Source organism: Argiope bruennichi, chromosome 4, assembly GCF_947563725.1.
Source record: "Argiope bruennichi chromosome 4, qqArgBrue1.1, whole genome shotgun sequence".
In the NCBI taxonomy this organism is placed as follows: Eukaryota; Metazoa; Arthropoda; class Arachnida; order Araneae; family Araneidae; genus Argiope; species Argiope bruennichi.
In genome coordinates, this window is record NC_079154.1 from 68,971,925 (window position 1) to 68,979,538 (window position 7,614).

At 27.2% G+C, this 7,614-nt stretch overlaps 1 protein-coding gene across 2 annotated transcripts in view; it reads right to left on the reverse strand.

Annotated features, from left to right (window-relative positions):
- The window catches only part of LOC129966175 (cell adhesion molecule-related/down-regulated by oncogenes-like), an 82,924-nt gene extending 75,653 nt beyond the window's left edge, over positions 1-7,271 (reverse strand). For both annotated transcript variants that reach the window (XR_008784263.1, XM_056080575.1), the window contains exon 1: positions 6,938-7,271. The gene's annotated coding sequence lies outside the window, so the exon portion shown is untranslated. The remainder of the gene's footprint in view (positions 1-6,937) is intronic.
- Positions 7,272-7,614: the final 343 nt, after the last annotated feature.

Consider the following 7,614-nt stretch of genomic DNA (forward strand, 5'->3'; position numbering starts at 1 on the left):
GTCGGCAGATGCCCAAGATTATCCAGCTCGGTCCCCCCTTCACCCTTTCTAACCTTTTTATACGTCTGGGAAACGCGCTAATCACTATTTTCCAATCTGTCAGCAACATTTTTTTTTTTTTTTGCAACTTTTCAGAGGGGGGAGGACTTGTACCTGCAAGTAGCATAGCTAACTCAAGTGGCTTAAAAAAATACAAGCCCAAACACAAAGAAAAGCAGAAAATAAAATGACAGTCAAATCACACAATAGCCATTGTCCAAATAATAGTGATAAAGCTACCTATCACTACGGTATTAGCTTTACTGTAATTGTAGGTAGTGAAGAGTAAAAAAAAAAAAACAGTTAGATTCTAAGATTTAAAATAATGGTAGTGTGATGTTTTTACATTCCGGTTTCACCTGCTTTTGGTTTAAGTCTTTAATAGTTATTCAAATCACCATGAGTGTAAGAAAAATTCATTAAAACTTCATTCCACTGTAAGACTCACTATTAAAAATTTTACCACATCAAAGCTAAAGGAAAGTTAAAGGAAAAACAAAACCGTAAAGTCAATGGCAGTAGCGAAAGAAAAATTCAAAAGTTCATTGAATACTGCGATGCAAAAAAGGGAGGAAGGTATCAAATGTGAAGACAAAAACTGACAGTTGATGAAGAAGCGTCGAAAAATAACAACTAAAAAAATCAGCGTAAAGAAGATGAAGACAGAATTCAAATGACAGTTGCGATTGCTAAGAACACCGACGAACTAAAGAGAATATTACCCTCTATTTCTTGGACTCGATCCTAAAATGACGATGCCAAGAATAACAAGAATGAAAACTCGTTATTTTTTTATTTAAATTTTAAATTCCAAAATAAAAACATTAACAATACAACGAACAGCTCGAGTGAAACTAAACACGTAATTCTTTTAACTAAACATTAGTTCCGATGTTATATGTTTTAATTCTCTGAGGTTTTTTTTTTTTTTTTCATTAAACTTATCACAATCTAATTATAAAAAATATATTTACAATTCGTAATATTAAAAAGATGAAAACACTATAATATGTTAAAATTTAAATTCTGCAAGAATAAAATAGATGCTTGAAAAATCAATATATTCATAATATATATATATATATTACCCATTTATTTATTATTAAAAAATTTATCCTAACATATCACTTTCTGCTCATAATTTGTGGCAATGTGAGATTAAATTATTAAATAAATGCATTAGTTTACTGAAAATCAATTTTCGGATCTTCGAAAGTTTTTTTAACTAAATGTGCAAAACAATAAGGATAAGGCGAATTCATATCTTAGACATAAAAAATATATGACTGATAAATGATAATGATTTTGATTGATAATCAAAAATAATATATGATTTCGATTAAAAAATAAACAAATAAAGATTAAAAAAATATGAGAACAAATGAAAATTTCACAACGCATGAATTTCTTAATGTTGACCAAGACATTTTTCACAATTAAAATGAACAAGTAACAGCTAGTTAATTCTAGCTGTTCTAGCTCTAAAATTCAAACAAGAGATTATAGTTTTAAACAACTAAAAAATGATTTTCACAGTGACATTACATTTGAATAAAGATGTGACAGATAGCAGAAGATAACCAATTCTATTCAGGACGTAAATTTTCATTTCCACAAAAAATAGCAGCAATATCCACCACCAATTAAAGTAACAAAAAGACATAAAAGGTTCTTTAGCTGTAGAAAAATTAACATAATAGTTATAGAGAATTACATTATTTAAATATTAAGGTGCCAAGAAAAAACACATTTAGTGAATGCATTTCCTAAATTTCTCTTTATGTCATATTTTGATCACTGTTGGCCTTTTCTTTAAAAATAGTACAGTTACTACAAAAGAAATTTTTCAAAGCTTTTTCTTCTCTATTGATTGTAATAGATGTTCAGTAAAATTCTTAACATCAAATGAACAATAACTAAATTTCTTAAAAACTTAAAAACAGAGGAAAAAATAAACAATTCCCTCAGAAGTTAAAAAATATTACCTCTCTTCCGTTGCTTTAAAAATGTTACAATAGCATTTTTCTCTGTCTATTACAAATTCCACAAGGGATATGTAACAATTTTGGTCAGTTACCTAAAAACTAATACATATAACTATTTAAAAAGCACGTTACAAATACATTAACAAATTAGTGATATTTATTTTAATTCTTTTATAAATAATTCTAATATAAATAAACAATTAATATCCCATATAAATGTATAACTGTCTGGAGTCATATTATGATCCCTGTAATTATTCATTGCTTTTATCTTTCACAATCTATTTTATTAACTAGGTCCAACTTTTTTTACGCTGTAGCAGGGGTATAGCAAGGGTAACAGGTGCTCAGGACATAATATAGGTCGAACTTTGTTTATGCTGCAGCAATGGTGCAGCATAAAGTATTAACCCTCAAGTAACAGGCACTTGAGGAATAATATAATTTTTTATCCTCAATTTTTCATCAAGAGTGTAAAATAGATCATGCCTGAGGCATGCATTATTTCTTGCCCATTCACGATATTTCATTTAAAAAAAAGATATAAATGTAGTAAAATTTTTTGAACCTTATAAGATTGGTACCTGGGTATTCATCCCCTTATCCCCAGATAGCCATGCCACTGTGCTCGAGACATTATTACGACAGTATTTATGGTTTATTCATTATAAAGATCACACTCGAAAAAAAAAAATTTTTAATGCATATTTATATTCGAAAAATTTACAAATTCTGTCATTACAATTATAATCACAAGAGCTGATATTTCTTTTTTTTTACATTGACTTTGAGAATATATTTTAAAATATCTCAATCAATAATTTCATTCTACATCCTTGAACAGTATGATCAAAAGAATTCACTGTCAGCAAGTTATATTTTCACTGTATATTTACAATTTATTTTTTCAAAAAATCTTAAATATGATCCAACAAATAATCAAATTTTTAAAAAAATTGGTTAAAATTTCATCATTATTTACTACTAAAAATAAAAATTTCTTCAGACCATTTTTTTTTTTTTTTTGAAGGATATCAAATCATAAGAGTATAAATATTTACAAAGAAAAGTTTTTAATCATGATATTTTAAAAATTGTTAATAAAGTTTATGTTAAAAAATTATCTATTTTCTTCATTAAAACCCAATTACCTTTTTCCATTAAAAATTTATATTACAAGCGAGACAAAAAATGATGTCATCATTCAAATTAACTGAAAATAACAACAATATCTGTATTTTGCAAAAGGGGAAACATTTGTGGAACATGACATCCGTAGTAGAAACATACAATTCAAGACAATAAAGAAAAATTGTTTATTGCTTTACAGATAAACAAAAAATGAAAATATATATATATAAGAAAGAAGATTAAAAAATACTACTTATTATTAAATCAGAATCAATTTATAACTGTGAGTAACATAAGAATGAAATCAAAAGTACTATGCTCTATATTGTATCAACATATATTAGATTATACAGATTAAGTGATCAGACATTCCAATAGCTGGAACAAGCTCAGCCATTCACTTGCAGTCTTGAATTAAATCTCGAAATGGTCCCCCCAAAACTTTTTCAATTACTCTCAAAGAAAGATGTTCTCTCCTTTTCAGAAAATGAAGGGGAGAATACCTTGAAAATTATGCATGGAGAGTGGGGAAATCAGAACTTCAGCAGAACAGAAAGACCATGAGTGCTCATACATTTATTTTCTGAGCACCAAATATGAGAGTTATGTATTATATAGTATAGTAAGAAAAATCAACGATTGTGTAATAATTGCATGGCATTTGTGAAATTATGAAATACCAATCTTTGGCATGAATCTAGAAACTGACCTTTGGCAATTAATTATTAACATACATTTGAGTATTAGTTTTCATACCAAATATAAAAAAAAATAAATAAAATGTTAATTTTTCTATTTTCTGTTTTATTCAAATAAAATTTGGCAATTATAATTGCCAAGTCTTCTTTCTAGTATTCATACTGAATCTCAGGTGTGATCTTTGGCAATTAATCACTGGCATGTGGATAATATGCAAGTTACAGAAAATCAAGTATGAACTTTGAACACCTTCCTCCCAACCCATTCAAAATAAAATTTGACACCAAGCTACAGTTGTAGTCATAAGATCATATACTTATTGCATTTGTTTTTGTTTATGTGAAGTCATGTTTTTAAATGTTTACAGGCATGCGAAAATACAGACAAACTGATGGCCAATCCCTTGACAGGTTTCCAAATTTAATAAGATCCTACATTTTAAATGTGTAATCTGCATAACAAATTTTATTTATCTAGCTTTTTACATCTTCCAATTATCGTGTTCTCTTTTACTCTGACAGACACTCTAAATGGATTTTATTCAAAATAATAGAAATCTACAAATTTGGCCTAAGGTTCATATATCAAATTTCATCCATCTAAGTCTAAATATTTTTGAACTAATGAATTAACAAATAGACAGGCATAAATCCAAAAATGTTCATTTTAGATTTAGGGCGATTTGAAAGGTTGAGATTCTGCAAAATCCAGAGGTCAATTTTTTTCAAGAGAAAATAAAGAATGTCCAGGATTTAAACACATTTCTTTTCACTTGTAAACAAATGATTCTAATTAAATGCTTATCACTATAATGAATAATTGTTTAATATCCAACCATTATTTATTATGCAAGTTTTTATCAATGATTTTTTTTTTTCAAATAAAATTAACAAAAATTATTTAGACCAATATTTCCATAATAGGATTTCAAAGAGAAGCAAATTGTCGTTTAAGTTTGACAATCAGAGATATCACCTATTCATCCCAGAATGCGAATACTTCTATAGCTAATAAAAAAATATTTAATAGAATTTAACTTTTAAAACAATGAAGAAAAATAAAATCTGAAGTAACAATTTATGCAGCATAAAACTAATAATTAAGGTAAGAAAATAGAGAAAACCTATTACTATATAAGAAATAAAATATAAATTAATCTGCTATATCTCCCACCCACCCCTTCTTTCCAAAAGTGACCAAACCAACTGGATTAGACAAGACAGTCTTAGTGTCTATGTACCAATTTGGAAATATGTTCATGTTTTGTTCAAGTTTTCAATAAAAGATTTGAGAGTCCATTATTTTTACTAATAAATAATCAAGAATAAAAAAAATTAATCACTATAGATTTTGGAATTTCTGAAGAATGCCCTTCCCAACATTTAGAATGCATAGAACATGATTATTATATTTTAACAAATAATATTTCAGTTATCTTCTGCATGCATAAATTTATAATCATTGGTTAAGTGGTCAGACATCTCAAAATACATGAATGTGTAAATGGCGAAAAAATTATGAAAATGAGCAGAATATTCCAAGATTATTAACTTTTCAACGATAAATCTCGGGGAACTTTAATATCACAGTGTTGTCTAAAAATTCACGAAAGAGATAAGAAGGATAATATTAAAAAAATTAATTAGAAGTATCATACAAAAGTTTTATGGATGAATATTTATAATGGATAGTACATTAATACAAAGAAATAATAAATAGATAATATATATTGAAAAGACACTGAAATGTTTTGTTTACATTTTTTAAAAAAATGTTTGGCAAGTTTTATTAGCATTCTTAAAAGCACTAACACTCCACCTTGGAGATAATTTGTGTATAAATTGGATAAAATGTCTCATGATCAGCAGATTAATCCAGTTGCACCTTTCAAGCATGGATATTGCCATGGAAACTAGCTATACTGAATGTTCCTCTGTAGTAAACAACTCTGATGAATATTGATAAAAAAGTAAGACTTTCAAAATTGCATTAGAATGATATTATACATAATTATTTTATATAACTAACATAGAAAGGATATTTTAAAAAATTAAAATGTACTCATTAATGTACAGTAATGGGTTAATATTAAGGGATTTTAAAAACTTATTAAAATATAATGTATACTGAACAAATAAGGATTCGTTTAACTGTTTTAGGAAATGTATCTTTATTATTTGTAACAAAATCTGAAAATGGAGAAAAATATCCTTTTTTTACTGTAGTATCAAAAAAAACAATAAAGTGAGAACAAATATAAAAGTTATATCTTCTTTCTATTAATGAAGAAACATATTTATAAAAAAATGAGTTAATATCTACATACCTTAAAGACAAGTATCAATTATCTCTAACTACTATTTAGTTAACAAAAAAAAGTGAAAATCAATAGTAGAAAATGAAAGTAGAAATGAATTTATAAAGAATAATTATATATTATAAATTAATGTATAAAAGTTATTTTAAATGAACACAGAAATAAGCATTTTCAATTACTTTATTTTTAAGCAATCAAAATTATTATTAATGAAATACAATAGCCTAAAAATAGAATAATCATTTAAAAATCATCAAAAACAGAAGAAAAATCTAGTAGAATAATCATTTTTAAGAATATAATTAATTTTGGGGAACACTGGCATTCAAATTATTTAATTTGATATTCCATTACAATCATAATCAAACAAACGGCACCTAAATAAAACAGATAAAAATAAATGATATTCAAAAAATCTAATCTCCGCAATTTATACTCGCTTTGCTAATCTTTCGAAATTTAACATTTCTCAACTACTAGAAGAATACTAGTTAAATGAAATGTAAGTAAACAATGAAAATAATTGGTAATTATTACAATTTGTTACAGTCTTAAAATTTTAACTGCCTTTTGTACAATTGTCAAAAAATAATTATTATAATTAATCTTTATTTATGGTAAAATTCCGTTCAGAATCCGTCACTTGTTTACCAAATATTGACAGGCAAATATTTCTGTTACCAATTAATAAACAAAAATAAATACTTCTACACAAATTAATTTCTTCATATCATGAAAGTTCATTCATAAAAAGAATATCACTTACCAAAAAAGAAAATATAATGAACCGCAACAAAAAGTTGAGAGTTAATGTATCCCTTTAAAAACACAACAAAGATGTAGCTGCCGTCTCAAACTTCTACACACAGAAAATGTCTAATAACTTAACAAAAATTATCCCTGTGAAGTTTTTAAAGAAGTAAGTCCAGGACTAAGCGATGACATTTCATAAAACCAACAACAGTTAACAAGAAATTCCAAGCGCTCCACTATTTTCGTTTGTTGCAGACTTCTAAAAGGACGCTGGCTCTCCAACAAGTCTCCCTAACAAACTGCTACAATCCAGTCACCCGACTTCAGACCTTTTCTTCTCACGTGCACTAAATGTAGCCCTCAGGGTTTCTTTTTCCCCCTCACGTCCATCAACATTGGAGAATTTCAGGGTTGCCGGTAGAAAAGGCGGGTTCTGGAAGAAATTAGAATCCGCTCTTCGCCAACTTTACACGACATTGTCGCCTTCACGCTACATTTCAATTTTCTTCATGCACGGTTGGTTCTTAATTTTTCTTGAGAGCGCCGATGTTTTCTTAAATTTTTTTACCGTGATAAGCTACTTCTCTTCTAATCAAATGTTTCGCCTATCATAATTTTATTAAGAAAGAAATACAATGTAAATGTTGGGAGTTGTATTTTGTTCAAGGTTTCACTTAAATAAATATTTGA